This window comes from Oncorhynchus keta, unplaced genomic scaffold (assembly GCF_023373465.1).
Source record: "Oncorhynchus keta strain PuntledgeMale-10-30-2019 unplaced genomic scaffold, Oket_V2 Un_contig_12920_pilon_pilon, whole genome shotgun sequence".
In the NCBI taxonomy this organism is placed as follows: Eukaryota; Metazoa; Chordata; class Actinopteri; order Salmoniformes; family Salmonidae; genus Oncorhynchus; species Oncorhynchus keta.
The window spans coordinates 7071-26438 of NW_026278056.1; the positions used below are offsets into that span (position 1 = coordinate 7071).

Here is a 19368-nt window from a genome sequence, read left to right on the forward strand (position 1 = left end):
TTACATACCTATATGAAGGTTTGTGTCGAATTTGAATCGGGTTTTTAGGGCGGTGCTAAAGTGATCTTAGAAGTAAACAGCGGCTTTGAGAATGATGATAGCATGCAATGATGACGCAAAAAATGACTAGGTATCCCCCTTACCCCGTCACTGTCCATTTCTTGTTTTTAACCAGAAGGGGACTAGGGTTCCAATTTTGGAACACCCCCCACGTTCAGCTGGAAGGTGGCGCATGGAACGCAAAAATATTCCTAAAAATATTTAACCTCCACACATTAACAAGTCCAATGGCTCAAATGAAAGATAGACACCTTGTTTATCTACCCAGCAAGTCAGATTTCCAAAATGTTTTACGGCGAAAACATAGCACATATTTATGTCAAACCACCACCGAAGACACGGCTAATTTGCATAGCCAAGTTGAAAAAAATATGCAATCAACAAACGCAGGATTAAAAGAAAAATAATGCACTAACCTTTTGAAATCTTCATCAGATGACAGTAATATAACATGTTACACAGTACATTTATGTTTTTTTCAATAATATGCTATATATATCCATAAATCTCTGTTTACAATGATGCATCGTTCAAAAAATGCTACTCGAATGTCCTGAGAAATGACGATAGCTCCGGCAGATAACATCAGCTAACAAGGAATACACATCATAAACTTTGACTAAATATGCATGTTCTACATATATATAGTTAGATACACTTCTTCTGAATGCAATCGCTGTGTTACATTTATTTTTAACGTTACAGGTTTCGTTCACTAGGCTATACTATGAGTCGGCGCTCAAAAAGTAGCATTATGGCTCCTCTATCTTGGAGTCCACATAAACCCAAATTTACCACATAAATATTCCCTTACCTTTGCTGTTCTTCCATCAGAAGACCTGGAAGGAATTATACTTACCAAAAACAGCATTTAGTTTTGCAGTCTGTGTCTTTCGGTTCTCAAACACGACACATTTCGGTTTAAATGTAGCCAAAAGTCAAGTGGATGCGCACCAAAACGTCGAACTTACATATTATATGTCGATTAAACTTGTCAAACTAACTTCATAATCAAGCTTTAACATGTTATAAAGGTGTACAGCAATCGTGAGGACGAACAGAAACGCATGCATTGTATAATCGATCTTGGAAAAAAGACAGGACCTGAGCAGAGCGCGCATAAAAGTGACCTGTTTTTTCGCGTGACCGAAAGGTTTCGGCCCGCCAAAACTCTAGTGAGCACGCGATTCTCACAATGAGAAGCCCCATTGAAAGCTGAGATCGCGCTGAAGACAGAGAGAGACTGTTCCCAGACCTGTAACTGCTTGGGAAGGGTGGGGGCGATGACGTCAAAGTTGGGCCAACTTTTCTGATGACAAGAGAGAGTTTGGGAGAATGACTGCCCTGAGAGTTCTGCTTTACATACAGACATAATTTAAACGGTTTTAGAAGCTTTAGAGTGTTTTCTATTCAATAATATTTTTTATTTGCATATATTAGCAACTTTTGACAAAAATAAATTATGTTTACTATGGGCACGCAATTACTCCAGCGGGGGCAGTACACAGCCCTATCCCCAAGAGGTTTTAAAGGATGAGAGAAGTGCTACACCTGGTGGAGAGAGATTGTGAGACAGAAATAGTTGCTTCATGCTGTACGTTATGACACGCCACGATGCAATGAAGGGTCCGTTTTTTCAACTTTTAACCTCCAATACTATAGAGCCATTACCATGTCGATCAACGCTTGAATAGAAACCTAGTTCACACCCCTGATTTTGAAGTCAACACAGTCGTTACAGTCCCATTAGTTTTCTTTGTAGCCTCGTTTGAATGTTGCGGTTGCGCATATTTGTACAAAATGGGGTGAGTTTACGTTTACCCTTCTATATTGCACACTCTTGTTTGTGTACTGTAAAATCACGCAGTGTAAGATACATTTTTCATAGTTGGTCATGTCAATTACACACCTAAGAAGCATACAGTGGATATACACCCATATGGCATAACCTATAGTCATGTATCTTCTATATTGTTGTACATTATTATTATTAGTTTGACAATTAGGGGGTTCAGTCCAGTGTTGTGTTAACCCTTTTCTTTGATATTTATCGATAATAATTGGTAGTTCTAAGTACTTATTTTCCCTGTTTTTTTTATTTTGCCACAGTATTTGACAGCGGTACACAATAGTAGAGAGACAGATAATATCTAATTTCGTTGTTAATATCAACCATAAAGGGAAATGGTACGAGAGTCATGCTATTAATTGTCCAAAGCAGGGATGGAGAGTGAGCTGGTGAGGTAGGCTGCAGTGGGTTTGATGGACAATACATATACTGAACATGGATGGAGAGTGAGCTAGTGAGGTAGGCTGGACAATACATATACTGAACATGGATGGAGAGTGAGCTAGTGAGGTAGGCTGCAGTGGGTTTGATGGACAATACAAATACTGAACATGGATGGAGAGTGAGCTAGTGAGGTAGGCTGCAGTAGGTTTGATGGACAATACAAATACTGAACATGGATGGAGAGTGAGCTAGTGAGGTAGGCTGCAGTAGGTTTGATGGACAATACATATACTGAACATGGATGGAGAGTGAGCTAGTGAGGTAGGCTGGACAATACATATACTGAACATGGATGGAGAGTGAGCTAGTGAGGTAGGCTGCAGTAGGTTTGATGGACAATACAAATACTGAACATGGATGGAGAGTGAGCTAGTGAGGTAGACTGCAGTAGGTTTGATGGACAATACAAATACTGAACATGGATGGAGAGTGAGCTGGTGAGGTAGGCTGCAGTGGGTTTGCTGGACAATACATATACTGAACATGTAACCAAAGTAATGGTGGCCAGTAAATCAATTAATTAAAATTGAATATTGACAAATTAAACAAATTGTAGACCTTTAATCTTTTCCAACATGTCAACAGACACTTCAAATAAGTACAAAACATTTCACAGTGTTAACTTTCTCTTTATCCCTGGTTGATGTACATTTCAGAGCCTCTTCAGTGTGGATGGAGTATAGCATACATTTTCAACAACAAAGACAGCACTTCCAGTTTGTGTTCTTTACTCTGTTGAACTCTATTGTTTTCATTCCTAGGCACAGCACATGGAACCACCGTTGGCATGCAAAACATTCAATCAAACCAAAGCCTAACATGTTAGAAATAATAGCAAATATCAATGCAGTATTACAAATTAGCCATCCATTGTGTTATATCATAAATTGTCTGACATGCCGTCTCTGTTGTCAAAAGATTATAAACAGGTTAAATAAAGTTACTAACCCAGTCAGTCTTTGGGCTGCATTAAGGTTCTTTATCAGTGGCACACATGAAGCAGTTGTTGAACTCTGAACTCATAGGCATGAACTGAACATATGGCTGTCCCACACAACTGCATAAAAATAATGATTTGACATTTACTTTGAATTAAATGTCATTACATGCCAGACATTTTTTGTAAATCCTCAGCCATTTCTTTTTGCCGTTGCTGCATGTGTTTTTGTGAAGGTTCTATATCCATTTGGGATGGGACGTTGGGCAACTTCCTTCCTTGTCCATCTGCACCAAAAAATAAAATGGAGTTTTTGACCTAATTGTCACATTGTCACCATTCATTATTGAAAATATAACTATCAAACCTGCATTAAAAAGACCCCACAGCTGAAGGTGTCCTGCTGCATGGTGGGAGTTATTTCCCCTCCTTTACACTTGATGTCCAACCAGTCGTCTTTTCCATGGCAGGATCTTCTCATTTTGAAGTATTCTCTTTTTAATGGAAACATAATGGAATTCTGATTAATTATAGGCAAATGAATACAAGCCAAATTTGTATGCTGTTTTCCTTATAACTATAATCTGGTAGTAATTTAGTAGTAGAGGTAATTTCCTTTATTCATTCTACACACAGCCTAAATTATTGGCACTGAACCATTTACAGGAGAATAATAAAAGTAGCATATAGGATCAAATTCAATCAAATTTTATTTATATAGCCCTTCGCACATCAGCTGATATCTCAAAGTGCTGTACAGAAACCCAGCCTAAAACCCCAAACAGCAAGCAATAGAGGTGTAGAAGCACGGTGGCTAGGAAAAACTCCCTATAAAGGCCAAAACCTAGGAAGAAACCTAGAGAGGAACCAGGCTATGTGGGGTGGCCAGTCCTCTTCTGGCTGTGCCGGGTGGAGATTATAACAGAACATGGCCAAGATGTTCAAATGTTCATAAATGACCAGCATGGTCGAATAATAACAAGGCAGAACAGTTGAAACTGGAGCAGCAGCACAGTCAGGTGGACTGGGGACAGCAAGGAGTCATCATGTCAGGTCGTCCTGGGGCATGGTCCTAGGGCTCAGGTCAGTTGAAACTGGAGCAGCAGCATGGCCAGGTGGACTGGGGACAGCAAGGAGCCATCATGTCAGGTAGTCCTGGGGCATGGTCCTAGGGCTCAGGTCAGTTGAAACTGGAGCAGCAGCATGGCCAGGTGGACTGGGGACAGCAAGGAGCCATCATGTCAGGTAGTCCTGGGGCATGGTCCTAGGGCTCAGGTCCTCCGAGAGAGAGAAAGAAAGGAGAGAATTAGAGAACGCACACTTAGATTCACACAGGACACCGAATAGGACAGGAGAATTACTCCAGATATAACAAACTGACCCTAGCCCCCCGACACAAACTACTGCAGCATAAATACTGGAGGCAGAGACAGGAGGGGTCAGGAGACACTGTGGCCCCATCCGATGACAACCCGGACAAGGCCAAACAGGAAGGATATAACCCCACCCACTGCCAAAGCACAGCCCCCACACCACTAGAGGGATATCTTCAACCACCAACTTACCATCCTGAGACAAGGCCGAGTATAGCCCACAAAGATCTATGCCACAGCACAACCCAAGGGGGGGCAACCCAGACAGGAAGATCAGGTCAGTGACTCAACCCACTCAAGTGACGCACCCCTCCTAGGGACGGCATGAAAGAGTCTCTGGATGTCCTTGAGTGGCCGAGCCAGAGCCCAGACTTGAACCCGATCGAACATCTCTGAAGAAAGACCTGAAAATATCTGTGCAGCAACTCTCCCATCCAACCTGACAGAGCTTGAGAGGATCTGCAGAGAAGAATGGGAGAAACTCCTCAAATACATGTCTGCCAAAATTGTAGCGTCATACACAAGAAGACTCAATGCTGTAATTGCTACCAAAGGTGCTTTAACAAAGTACTGAGAAAAGAGTCTGAGCACTTAGTGGGGAAAACAAGTATTTGATACACTGGCGATTTTGCAGGTTTTCCTACTTACAAAGCATGAAGAGGTCTGTAATTTTTTTTTTTTTTATCATAGGTACACTTCAACTGTGAGAGACGGAATCTAAAGCAAAAATCCAGAAAATCACATTGTATGATTTTTAAGTAATTCATTTGCATTTTATTCCATGACATTAGTATTTGATACATCAGAAAAGCAGAACTTAATATTTGGTACAGAAACCTTTGTTTGCAATTACAGAGATCATACGTTTTCTGTAGTTCTTGACCAGGTTTGCACACACTGCAGCAGGGATTTTGGCCCACTCCTCCATACAGACCTTCTCCAGATCCTTCAGGTTTCGGGGCTGTCGCTGGGCAATACGGACTTTCAGCTACCTCCAAAGATTTTCTATTGGGTTCAGGTCTGGAGACTGACTAGGCCACTCCAGGACCATGAGATGCTTCTTACGGAGCCACTCCTTAGTTGCCCTGGCTGTGTGTTTCGGGTCGTTATCATGCTGTAAGACCCAGCTACGACCCATCTTCAATGCTCTTACTGAGGGAAGGAGGTTGTTGGCCAAGATCTCGTGATACATGGCCCCATCCATCCTCCCCTCAATACTGTGCAGTCGTCCTGTCCCCTTTGCAGAAAAGCATCCCCAAAGAATGATGTTTCCACCTCCATGCTTCACGGTTGGGATGGTGTTCTTGGGGTTGTACTCATCCTTCTTCTTCCTCCAAAGACGGTAAGTGTAGTTTAGACCAAAAAGCTCTATTTTTGTCTCATCAGACCACATGACCTTCTCCCATTCCTCCTCTGGATCATCCAGATGGTCATTGGCAAACTTCAGATGGGCCTCGACATGCGCTGGCTTGAGCAGAGGGACCTTGCGTGCGCTTTTAATCCATGAGTGTGTTACTAATGGTTTTCTTTGAGACGGTGGTCCCAGCTCTCTTCAGGTCATTGACCAGGTCCTGCCGTGTAGTTCTGAGCTGATTCCTCACCTTCCTCATTGATGCCACACGAGGTGAGATCTCGCATGGAGCCCCAGACCGAGGGTGATTGACTGTCATCTTGAACTTCTTGCATTTTCTAATAATTGCGCCAAAAGTTGTTGCCTTCTCACCAAGCTGCTTGCCTATTGGTCCTGTCGCCCATCCCAGCCTTGTGCAGGTCTACAATTTTATCCCTGATGTCCTTACACAGCTCTCTGGTCTTGGCCATTGTGGAGAGGATTGAGTGTGTGGACAGGTGTCTTTTATACAGGTAATGAGTTCAAACAGGTGCAGTTAATACAGGCAATGAGTGGAGAACAGGAGGGATTCTTAAATAAAAACTAACAGGTCTGTGAGAGCCGGAATTCTTACTGGTTGGTAGGTTATCAAATACTTATGTCATGCAATAAAATTAAATAATTACTTAAAAATCATACAATGTGATTTTCTGGATTTTTGTTTTAGATTATGTCTCTCACAGTTGAGGTGTACCTATGATAACAATTACAGACCTCTACATGCTTTGTATGTAGGAAAACCTGCAAAATAGGCAGTGTATCAAATACTTGTTCAAATACACTGTACATATTCTCATTTACCCCTTTAGATTTGTGTGTATTAGGTACTTGTTGGGGAATTTTTAGATGACTTGTTAGATATTAAGCACAAGCATTTCGCTACACACAAGCTAATCCAAGTTGATCATTTTAAAAGGCTAATTGATCATTATAACACCATTTTGCAGTTATGTTAGCACAGATGAAAACTGTAGTTCTGATTAAAGAAGCAATACAACTGGCCTTCTTTAGACTAGTTGAGTATCTGGAGCATCAGCATTTGTGGGTTCGATTACAGGCTCAAAATGGCCAAAAACAAAGAACTTTCTTCTGAAACTCACCAGTCTATTCTTGTTCTGAGAAATGAAGGCTATTTCATGCGAGAAATTTCCTAAATTTTAAATCGCAAACTGGCGCTAACCAGAATAGCAAAAGGGGTGGGAGACCCCGGTGCACAACTGAGCAAGAGGACAAGTACAGTTGAAGTCACAAGATTACATACACCTTAGCTAAATACAATTCCTGACATTTAATCCGAGTAAAAAGTCCCTGTTTTAGGTCAGTTAGGATCACCACTTTATTTTAAGAATGTGAAATGTCAGAATAACGGTAGAGAGAATAATTTATTTCAGCTTGTATTTCTTTCATCACATTCCCAGTGGGTCAGAAGTTTACATACACTCAATCAGTATTCGGTAGCATTGCCTTTAAATTGTTTAACTTGGGTCAAATGTTTCGGTTGGCCTTCCACAAGCTTCCCACAATAAGTTGGGTGAATTTTGGTCCATTCCTCCTGACAGAGCTGGTGTCATTGAGTCAGGTTTGTAGACCTCCTTGCTCGCACACACTTTTTCAGTTCTGCCCACAAATTTTCTGTAGGATTGAGGTCAGGGCTTTGTGATGGCCACTCCAATACCTTGACTTTGTTGTCCTTAAGGCATTTTGCCACAACTTTGGAAGTATTCTTGGGGTCATTGTCCATTTAGAAGACCCATTTGTGACCAAGCTTTAACTTCCTGACTGATGACTTGAGATGTCTTGAGATGTTGCTTCAATATATCCACATAATTGGCCTCATGATGCCATCTATTTTGTGAAGTGCACCAGTCCCTCCTGCAGCAAATCACCCCCACAACTTGATGCTGCCACCCCCGTGCTTCACGGTTGGGAAGGTGTTCTTCGGCTTGAAATCCTCCACCTTTTCCCTTCAAACATATTAATGGTCATCATGGCCAAACAGTTCTATTTTTGTTTCATCAGACCAGAGGACATTTTTCTAAAAAGTATGATATTTTTTCCCATGTGCAGTTGCAAACCGTAGTCTGGCTTTTTTATGGCGGTTTTGGAGCAGTGGCTTCTTCCTTGCAGAGCGGCCTTTCAGGTTTTGTCGATATAGGACTCGTTTTACGGTGGAAATAAGATACTTTTGTACCTGTTTCCTCCAGCATCTTCACGAGGTATTTTGCTGTTCTGGGATTGATTTACACTTTTTGCACCAAAATACGTTAATCTCTAGGAGACAGAACGCGTCTCCTTCTTGAGCGGTATGATGGCTGCGTGGTCCCGTGGTGTTTATACTTGCGTACTATTGTTTGTACAGATGAACGTGATACCTTCAGGCGTTTGGAAATTGCTCCCAAGGATGAACCAGACTTGTGGAGGTCTACACTTTTTTCCTGAGGTCTTGGCTGATTTCTTTGGATTTTCCCATGATGTCAAGCAAAGAGGCACTGAGTTTGAAGGTAGGACTTGAAATACATCCACAGGTACACCTCCAATTGACTCAAATGATGTCAGTTAGCCTATCAGAAGCTTCTAAAGCATGACATTTTATGTAAATTTCCGAGCTGTTTAAAGGTACTTAGTAAACTTCTGACACCACTGGAAATGTGATATTATACTTCAGTAATCCACAATGACCTGGTGATGTAACAGTCTAATAATGACATTGTCTTCCATATTCCTACAGATACCTTGTAACTGGAGATCCCTTCAAAACGATTGCCTACAATTACCGTGTAGGGAGCACTGCAAGGTTGGGTGACCAGGGCCATCTAGCACTGCCTCCCTTGGGGAATTCAGGCATGTGAAGGCTACTTGTGTCCTGATTAACTTCATGAGGATGGACACGAGGACCAGGAGGGGATCTGCACCTCTCCTTCGTGTGCCAGAGGAGAAGTCTGCTGCTCTTGCAGGATGTTTCCAAGGATGGGGTCTGTTTTTTGGAACAATTAGACACCCTATAACCCACACCCGTGTATCAATTTGATTGATGGATTGTGTTGTGCCATGAGCAGGCTCATGTTTATAACTGTGGCTCCCTCCACCTACAAAAATTAAGCAAGAGGGTCAACCATAGAGAAGAGTAAGACACTTCATTATTTCTATAACTACGCTATATTGTTTGTCCTCGCGTGTCCGTTCAGATCCCTGTTGAACACAGTCTCTTTAACTACCTTATTTTCTCACTAACAGTCTCTCTCCTTCATTTCATCCCTCTCTCCCCTTCTCCCTAAATCCTCTAGGTTATATCAGCTGTGTCGGTGAACCTCTCCCGCATCTGAAATGACTACATAGAGGGCACAGCATGATCAGAGGTGAGAGGTCACCTGGTCAGGTCACCAGGAAGTATTATTAAAGAGATGCTTTACATTGAAGTACAGATACAGATGTAGTAGTCCCAGAGTTAATGATCCAAAGTCAGTTTTGCATTTCACCTCCTGATGATTGAGTGTTAGAATAGAAAAAAACAACAACACTTAAACATGCTCTCTCTCGTCTGCAGGTATGTTTTGTTGAGAGAGGATGCCAAACCCCAGTCCTGTCATCGCCACCTCACCCGCTCTTAAGATAACCTTCAGGCCGACTGGGAGTCCAAGGCTGGCTAGGAGACACCATTATGTAATTGTGATGAACAGAGAGAGTATTCATCAATCATATGCTGTATTCCCTGCTCCTCTGTTCTTACCTCTTTCCCTTTTATAAGTCTCTCGTCACCTCTTTATTCCTGTTTTTATAAGGCACACCAGATGTGCATTGAAGTACAGATTGAACTTGTACAGTGGGGCAAAAAAGTATTTAGTCAGCCACCAATTGTGCAAGTTCTCCCACTTAAAAAGATGAGAGGCCTGTAATTTTCATCATAGGTACACTTCAACTATGACAGACAAAATGAGGAGAAAAAAATCCAGAAAATCACATTGCAAATAAATTCATTAAAATCCTACAAATGATGGTGGAAAATAAGTATTTGGTCAACAACAAAAGTTTATCGCAATACTTTGTTATATACCCTTTGTTGGCAATGACAGAGGTCAAACGTTTTCTGTAAGTCTTCACAAGGTTTTCACACACGGTTGCTGGTATTTTGGCCCATTCCTCCATGCAGATCTCCTCTAGAGCAGTGATGTTTTGGGCTTTCAACTCCCTCCAAAGATTTTCTATGGGGTTGAGATCTGGAGACTGGCTAGGCCACTCCAGGACCTTGAAATGCTTCTTACGAAGCCACTCCTTCATTGCCTGGGCGGTGTGTTTGGGATCATTGTCATGCTGAAAGACCCAGCCACGTTTCATCTTCAATGCCCTTGCTGATGGAAGGAGGCTTTCACTCAAAATCTCACGATACATGGCCCCATTCATTCTTTTCTTTACACGGATCAGTCGTCCTGGTCCCTTTGCAGAAAAACAGCCCCAAAGCATGATGTTTCCACCCCCATGCTTCACAGTAGGTATGGTGTTCTTTGGATGCAACTCGGCATTCTTTGTCCTCCAAACACGACGAGTTGAGGTTTTACCAAAAAGTTATATTTTGGTTTCATCTGACCATATGACATTCTCCCAATCTTCTTCTGGATAATCCAAATGCTCTCTAGCAAACTTCAGACGGGCCTGGACATGTACTGGCTTAAGCAGGGGGACACGTCTGGCACTGCAGGATTTGAGTCCCTAGTGTGTTACCGATGGTAGGCTTTGTTACTTTGGTCCCAGCTCTCTGCAGGTCATTCACTAGGTCCCCCCATGTGGTTTTGGGATTTTTGCTCACCGTTCTTGTGATCATTTTGACTCCACGGGGTGAGATCTTGCGTGGAGTCCCAGATCGAGGGAGATTATCAGTGTTCTGGTATGTCTTCCATTTCCTAATAATTGCTCCCACAGTTGACTTCTTCAAACCAAGCTGCTTACCTATTGCAGATTCAGTCTTCCCAGCCTGGTGCAGGTCTACAATTTTGTTTCTGGTGTCCTTTGACAGCTCTTTGGTCTTGGCCATAGTGGAGTTTGGAGTGTGACTGTTTGAATTTGTGGACAGGTGTCTTTTATACTGATATCAAGTTCAAACAGGTGCCATTAATATAGGTAACGAGTGGAGAACAGAGGAGCCTCTTAAAAAAGAAGTTACAGGTCTGTGAGAGCCAGAAATCTTGCTTTTTGTACGTGACCAAATACTTATTTTCCACCATAATTTGCAAATAAATTAATTAAAAATCATACAAATGTGATTTTCTGGATTTTTTTCTCTCATTTTGTCTGTCATAGTTAGTGCACCTATGATGAAAATTACAGGCCTTTCATCTTGTTAAGTGGGAGAACTTGCACAAATGGTGGCTGGCTAAATACTTTTTTGCCCCATTGTATGTATTATGTATTTATAACTCTTAGATAATGAATTTCTCAATAAAGCGTTTCACATTATCTACTGGTTGAAATTAAGTCTCATTTGATGAAATACTACACCTGTCGGGTGGGCATTACATATTGAGATGAACCGGTTTCAGAGTATTTACATGATGCATAGGAAGTGTAGTGTACTGTTTAATTCTATTTCTGTATATATGAATTACAGGTCAGCCTTTAACTAGTTAAATCATGTTTCTAGTCTATTGCATAGTTACAAGGGTTAATCATTGATGTCACCGTAGCAGTAAGCACTGTTGAAGTGTATAATTGTAATACCTACATGCAGACACAGCATCATTCAAATAATGGAGTTTGATACATCTGGAATTGGAAATGACTGAAAAAGAATGTCTCAGAGATTCATACCTGAACCACACCTTTATTTGCCAAGGAAGAGTACATGATCAGTGAATATATTCAATGTACAGGCTCTCATTCGTGGTAATAACTACATGTATATGCCCTAGTAGGAAGACCACTTTGTGCAGCTTACCCTGCACTATCGAGTCTACTTCTGATAAGCTTCCCAGTAAAACAACCAAGCCACCCAGAAAAGTGGCAAAAAAAATTGACCATATTAGCAGCATGAGAAACAAGGTTCATGAAGTCAATAACTTCCTTGTAACAGACGACATTCATATTCTGAAACTCACTTAGTGGTAGAAATACATGGTTATAACATTTACAGAAAAGATTAATGCCAACGGGGGAGGTGTTGCGGTCTATATTCAGAACCACATTCCAGCAAAGCATAGAGAAGATCTAATGCTGAAGTAATATGGCTTAAGGTTCATCTGCCTCACCTAAAGCCCATTCTGGTGGGAAGCTGCTATAGACCACCAAGTGCTAACAGTCAGTATCTGGATAATGTGTGAAATTCTCTGTAATGTACGTGATATCAGAGAAGTACATTTTCTGTGTAATTTAAATAATGACTAGCTCTCATCAAGCTGCCCACTCAAGAAAATGCTTCAAACTGTAACCAGTGCCTGCAACCTGGTTCAGGTTGTCAGTCAACCTAGCAGGGTATTTACAAACAACACAGGAATGAAATCATCAACATGTATTGATCACATCATTACTAATGCTGCAGAAATTGGCTTTAATGCAGTATCCAAATCCATATATATATATAATATAATAATAATAAATAAATAATATACCATTTAGCAGACGCTTTTATCCAAAGCGACTTACAGTCATGTGTGCATACATTCTACGTATGGGTGGTCCCGGGAATCGAACCCACTACCCTGGCGTTACAAGCGCCATGCTCTACCAACTGAGCTACAGAAGGACCACTAATATAATAGCCATATCTAGGAAAGCCGAAATTAAAGAGGTGGAAGAGGTGGCAATATTGTCTATCATACCCCGGTGGCTTGTCATTGTTGATAATCTGGATGGAAAATCACTGAGAATAATAGTGGATGATATTGCCACATCTTCAATTTAAGCCTACTAAAGTGTGCACCCTCAGGCCTAGAGGGAAGCAAAAGTCATTCCGCTACCAAAGAATAGTAAAGTCCCCTTTACTGGCTAAAATAGCAGACTAATCAGCCTGTTACCAACCATTAGTACATTTCTTAATAAAATTGTGTTTGACCAGAAACAATGCCATTTCACAGAAAACAAATTGACAGACTTCCAGCAAGCATATAGGGAAGGACACTCAACAAGCACGGACAGCACTTACACAAATGACTGATTGGCTGAGAGAAATTGATGATACAATTATTGTGGGGGCTGTCTAATTAGACTTCAGTGCAGCTTCAATCATAGTCTGCTGCTGGAAAAACATATAATGTGGACAAAGAGTTAGACAAGTAATAGAACACACAGGGTCTTCTTAAATAGAAGCATTTCAAACATAATCCAGGTAGAAGCAGGAATTCCCCATAGTAGCTGTTTAGGCCCCTTGCTTTTTTCAATCTTCACTAAAGACATGCCACTAGCTTATGTAGAATGGCGCCGGATAGGATGACTGATGTTTTACATACTCCAAACAAATTGTTTTTCGTTCCTTTTTTTGAGTTGTTTGTAATGTTGCTGCTACTGTCTCTTATGACAGAAAATAACTTCTGGACATCAGAACAGCGATTACTCACCACGAACTGGAAGAAGATGTTTCCTTTAACGAGTCCGACGTGAAGGATATACTGCTTTCCGGGAACGTCATTTGAGTGAAGAGAAGGCGGAGAAAAAGGGGGCGGAATTTAGGCTGCCTTCTGAGAATTCGTAGGCGAAAGATTAAACCCCCACTGCAATCTGTTCTATTGGCCAACAAAATCGATGACCTACGAGCAAGATTAAACTAACAACAGGACATTAAAAACGAATATCTTATGTTCCACCAAGTCGTGGCTGAATGACAACATCAATATCATACAACTGGTGGGTTATACACTGTTTCGGCAGGATAGAACAGCAGCCTCTGTTGAGTTGTATACCGCCATAAGAAAACAGGAAAACGCTCATCCAGGGGCAGCGCTCCTAATGGCCTGAGACTTTAATGCAGGGAAACAAATCCGTTTTTACCAGCATGTTAAAATGTGCAACCCGAGGGGTGAGAAAAAAAAAGGAAAAAAGACCAGCTTTACTCCACACACACAGACGCTTACAAAGCGCTCCCTCACCCTCCATTTGCCCCCCCCCCAAATCTGACCATAAGTCTATCCTCCTGATTCTTGCTTACAAGCTAAAATTAAAGCTGGAAGCACCGGTGATTCGGCCAATAAAAAAAAGTGGTCAGATGAATCAGATTCTAAGATACAGGACTGTTTTGCTAACACAGATTGGAATATTATTCCGATGGCATTGAGGAGTACACTAGAGGTCGACCGATTATGATTTTCAACGCCGATACCGATTATTGGAGGACCAAAAAATCCGCTAACGATTTTTAAAATGTATTTGTAATGACAATAATACTGAATGAACACTTATTTTATCTTAATATAATACATCAATAAAATCAATTTAGCCTCAAATAAATAATTAAACATGTTCAATTTGGTTTAAACAATGCAAAAACAGTGTTGGAGAAGAAAGTAAAAGTGCAATATGTGCCATGTAAGAAAGCTAACGTTTAAGTTCCTTGCTCAGAAAATGAGAACATATGAAAGCTGGTGGTTCCTTTTAACATGAGTCTTCAATATTCCCAGGTAAGAAGTTTTAGGTTGTAGTTATTATAAGAATTGTAGGAACTATACCATTTGTATTTCATTACCCTTTGACTATTGGATGTTCTTATAGGCACTTTAGTGTTGCCAGTGTAACAGCATAGCTTCCGTCCCTCTCCTCGCTCCTACCTGGGCTCGAAGCAGCGTTACCCATGCAGAGCAAGGGGAACAATCACTCAAAGTCTCAGAGCGAGTGACGTTTAAAACGCTATTAGCACGCACCCCGCTAACTAGCTAGCCATTTCACATCAGTTACACCAGCCTAATCTCGGGAGTTGATAGGCTTGAAGTCATAAACAGCCGCTGGCAGACGCACGGAAGTGCTATTTGAATGAATGCTTACGAGCCTGCTGGTGCCTACCACCGCTCAGTCAGAATGCTCTATCAAATCATAGACTTAGTTATATGATAACACACAGAAATACGAGCCTTCGGTCATATGGTCGAAAACAAGACGTTTATTATTTGAGTGAAATACTGGAACCATTCCATATTTTATCTAACGGGTGGCATCCATAAGTCTAAATATTGCAGTTACATTGCACAACCTTCAATGTCATGTCATAATTACGCAAAATTCTGGCAAATTAGGCGGCCCAAACTGTTGCATATACACTGACTCTGCGTGCAATGAACGCAAGAGAAGTGACACAATTTCACCTGGTTAATATTGCCTGCTAGCCTGGATTTCTTTTAGCTAAATAGCAGGTTTAAAAATATGTACTTCTATGTATTGATTTTAAGAAGGGCATTGATGTTTATGGTTGGGTACACATTGGAGCAACGATACGCGTCAATTATATGCAACGCAGGACACGCTAGATAAACTAGTAATATCATCAACCATGTGTAGTTAACTAGTGATTATGATTGATTGATTGTTTTTTATAAGATAAGTTTAATGCTAGCTAGCAACTTAACTTGGCTTACTGCATTCGCTTAACAAGCAGGCTCCTCGTGGAGTGCAATGAGAGGCAGGTGGTTAGAGCGTGGACTAATTAACTGTAAGGTTGCAAGATTGAATCCCTGAGCTGACAAGATAAAAATCTGTCGTTCTGCCCCTGAACAAGGCAGTTAACCCACCGTTCCTAGGCCATCATTGAAAATAAGAATGTGTTCTTAACTGACTTGACTAGTTAAATAAAGATTAAATAAAGGTGTAAAAAAAAAAAGATTAAAAAAATAATAATTGGCCAAATCGTTCTCCAAAAATACCGATTGAAAACTTGAAATCAGCCCTAATTAATCGGCCATTCCGATTAATCGGTCGATCTCTAGAGTACACCACATCAGTCACTGGCTTCATCAATAAGTGCATCAATGACTTTGTCCCCAATGACTGTATGCACATACCCCAACCAGAAGCCATAGATTACAGGCAACATCCGCACTGAGCTAAAGGGTAGAGCTGCCGCTTTCAATGAGCGGGACTAACCCGGAAGCTAATAAAAAAATCCCGCTATGCCCTCCGACGAATCATCAAACAGGCAAAGCGTCAATACAGGACTATGATCTAATCATACTACACCGGCTGTGGCAGGGCTTGCAAACTATTACAGACTACAAAGGGAAGCTGCAGCCCATGTGAGTAAGACCCTTAAACAGGTCAACATACACAAGGCCAGACAGATTACCAGGATGTGTACTCCGAGCGTGCGCTGACCAACTGGCAAGTGTCTTCACTGACATTTTTTACCTCTCCCTGTCGGACATGTTTCAAGCAGACCACCATAGTCCCTGTGCCCAAGAACACTAATGTAACCTGCCTAAATGACTACCAACCCATGAAATGCTTTGAAAGGCTGGTCATGGCTCACAACACCATTATCCCAGAAACCCTAGACCCACCCTAATTTGCATACTGCCCCAACAGATCCAATCGCTATTGCACTCCACACTGTCCTTTCCCACCTGGAAAAAAGGAACACCTATGTGAGAATGCTATTCATTGACTACAGCTCAGCGTTCAACACCATAGTGCCCTCAAAGCTCATCACTAAGCTAAGGACCCTGGGACTAAACACCTCCCTCTGCAACTGGATCCTGGACTTCCTAATGGCCGACCCCAGGTGATAAGGGTAGGTAACACTTCTGCCACGCAGACAGGTGCCCCGCAGGGGTGTGTGCTCAGTCCCCTCCTGTACTCCCCGTTCAGTCATGACTGCACGGCCAGGCACGACTCCATCACCATCATTAAGTTTGCCAATGACACAACAGTGCTAGGCCTGATCACCGACAACGATCAGACAGCCTATAGGAAGGAGGTTAGAGATCTGACCGCGTGGTGCAAGGACAACAACCCCTCCCTCAATGCGATCCAGACAAAGGGGATGATTGGGGACTACAGGAGAAGGAGGACCCGAGCACGCCCCCATTCTCATCGACGGGGCTGTAGTGGAGCAGGTTGAGAGCTTCAAGTTCCTTGGCGTCCACATCACTAACAAACTAACATGGTCCAAGTACACCAAGACCATCGTGAAGAGGGCACGACAAAACCTATGTCCCCTCAGGAGACTGAAAAGATTTGGCATGGGTCCTCAGATCCTCAAAAGGTTCTACAGCTGCACCATCGAGAGCATCCTGACTGGTTGCATCACTGCCTGGTATGGCAACTGCTCAGCCTCCGACTGCAAGGCACTACAGAGGGTAGTGTGTATGGCCCAGAACATCACCGGGGCAAAGCTTCCTGCCATCCAGGACTAAAATAACTACCTACATGTACATAATTACCTCCACACACTGGTACCCCCTGTATAGCCCCGATATTGTTATTTATTGAATCTCTTTAATTATTTGTTATTCTTATCTTTACTTTTTGGGGGTATTTTCTTAAAACTGCATTGTTGGTTAAGGGCTTGTAAGTAAGCATTTCGCTGTAAGTTCTACACCTGTTGTGTTCGGTGCATGTGAAAAATACAATTTGATATGATTTGAACAAGGGCACTGAATCCAAGCCATAGGTATAACTATATTGCATATTAAGTTGTTCCATAGCGACTGAAAAATCAAAAAGGTATGCACAAACTAATACTTTGTTTTTTTAATATTAAGCATATACCTTACTGTACCCTTGGTAAACTGTGATAGACACACTGTTCTACAGATAAGTTACTCTTGTTCTTCGAATCACTGGTGTTCAACAAACAAATTACTATCGACAGTGTTCCAACTACACTAGGTTTCCTTGATAACGGTTTCCAACATGATTGGCAGAACCTCATTGAAGAGCAAGAACATTTCTGTATTATTATTTTTGCAGAACATCTTATTGAACGTGCTGTAATTTTAACTCTACACTTCAAGCAGTTCAGGGACAAGCCCGCCTTCCTCATCAGTACAGCTAGAAATCAAGGAATATCATCCTCAATGATACCATTTCTATCCGTTCTGGAGACGGTTCATCAGCCAGGAGCGCAAATTATGCAAAAAGGTTAGCATGGATGGAAACCTAAAACACAGATCATCAATGTACAATACATGTTAAGTGCACTCGTCACAATTCAATTTACATATCCTTCTGTTATCGTTCACGATAACTATGCTCTGATTTAGTGCATGTTGTCATAACCAATACTTCCTTCACTCAATTTATCCAAGTGTGGTCTTATTGAGTAGTTATAGCACAAGTAGGGATGACAATGTTCACTGTTTCCCATTAGGCAAGAAAGAGGGTACACTGAACAAGACTAACAAATTCATTGCTGTTTAGTCCATGAAAGGGGAGGGGGGGTTAGGAGATCAGGGCATCAAGGCATCTTTCAGCCATTTTGGTGCCCCTCCAGCTCTTCCAATATATACAAAGCTTTAGACAAATGCAGTGGAGGTTATTTTACCAACTTAGAAAACCCTTTAGGCAGCCATTAGAGTGAAAGTCATAATAACATTTAAAAAAAAAAAAAGGTATTTAGGCATACCTAAAAACCTGTTGAGTGTAGGGGGCAGTATTTTGATGTTTGGATGAAAAACATACCCAAATGAAACTGCCTATTTCTCAGGCCCAGAAGCTAGAATATGCATATAATTGTCAGATTAGGATAGAAAACACTCTAAAGTTTCCAAAACGGTCAAAATATTGTCTGTGAGTAGAACAGAACTGATATTGCAGGCGAAAACCTGAGGAAAATCCAACTAGGAAGTGCCTGTTATTTTGAAACCTCCCTGTTCCATTGCATGCCTTCCCTCCATTTAAAGGGATATCAACCAGATTCCTTTCCCTGTGGCTTCCACATGGTGTGAAGTCTTTAGACATAGTTTCAGCCTTTTATTCTGAAAAATGACCGAGAACGATCGCGTCAGTGGATGGCTGGGTGCCAGCAGAGTTTTGAATGCGCAACAGCTTGGAGCAGACATTTTCTCTCTCTCTCCTATTGAAAAAGCAACGGTCCAGTTGAAATGTTATCGATTATTTATTGTTGATTTATTGATCGATTATAAAAAAACGTTTGACATGTTTCTACGAACTTTACGGATACTATTTGGAATTTGTGTCTGCCCTGTCGTGACCGCTCGAGCCTGGGAATTACTGAACATAACGAGCCAACCAAATGGAGGTATTTCGGATATAAAAATAATCTTTATGGAACAAAAGGAAGATTTGTGTAACTGGGAGTCTCGTGAGTGCAAACATCTAAAGATCAAAAAGTAAGCAATTCATTTTTATTGCTTTTGACTTGTGTGACCAATCTACTTTGCTGCTAGCT

General features: G+C 41.5%; 1 long non-coding RNA gene across 1 annotated transcript; it reads right to left on the reverse strand.

Annotated features, from left to right (window-relative positions):
• Positions 1–2894: 2894 nt before the first annotated feature.
• LOC118359512 (uncharacterized) lies at positions 2895–4412 on the reverse strand. Its single transcript, XR_004820688.2, has 2 exons — positions 3658–4412; positions 2895–3577 (listed from the first exon to the last, which is right to left on the reverse strand). It is a non-coding gene; the product is annotated as an uncharacterized LOC118359512 (long non-coding RNA).
• Positions 4413–19368: the final 14956 nt, after the last annotated feature.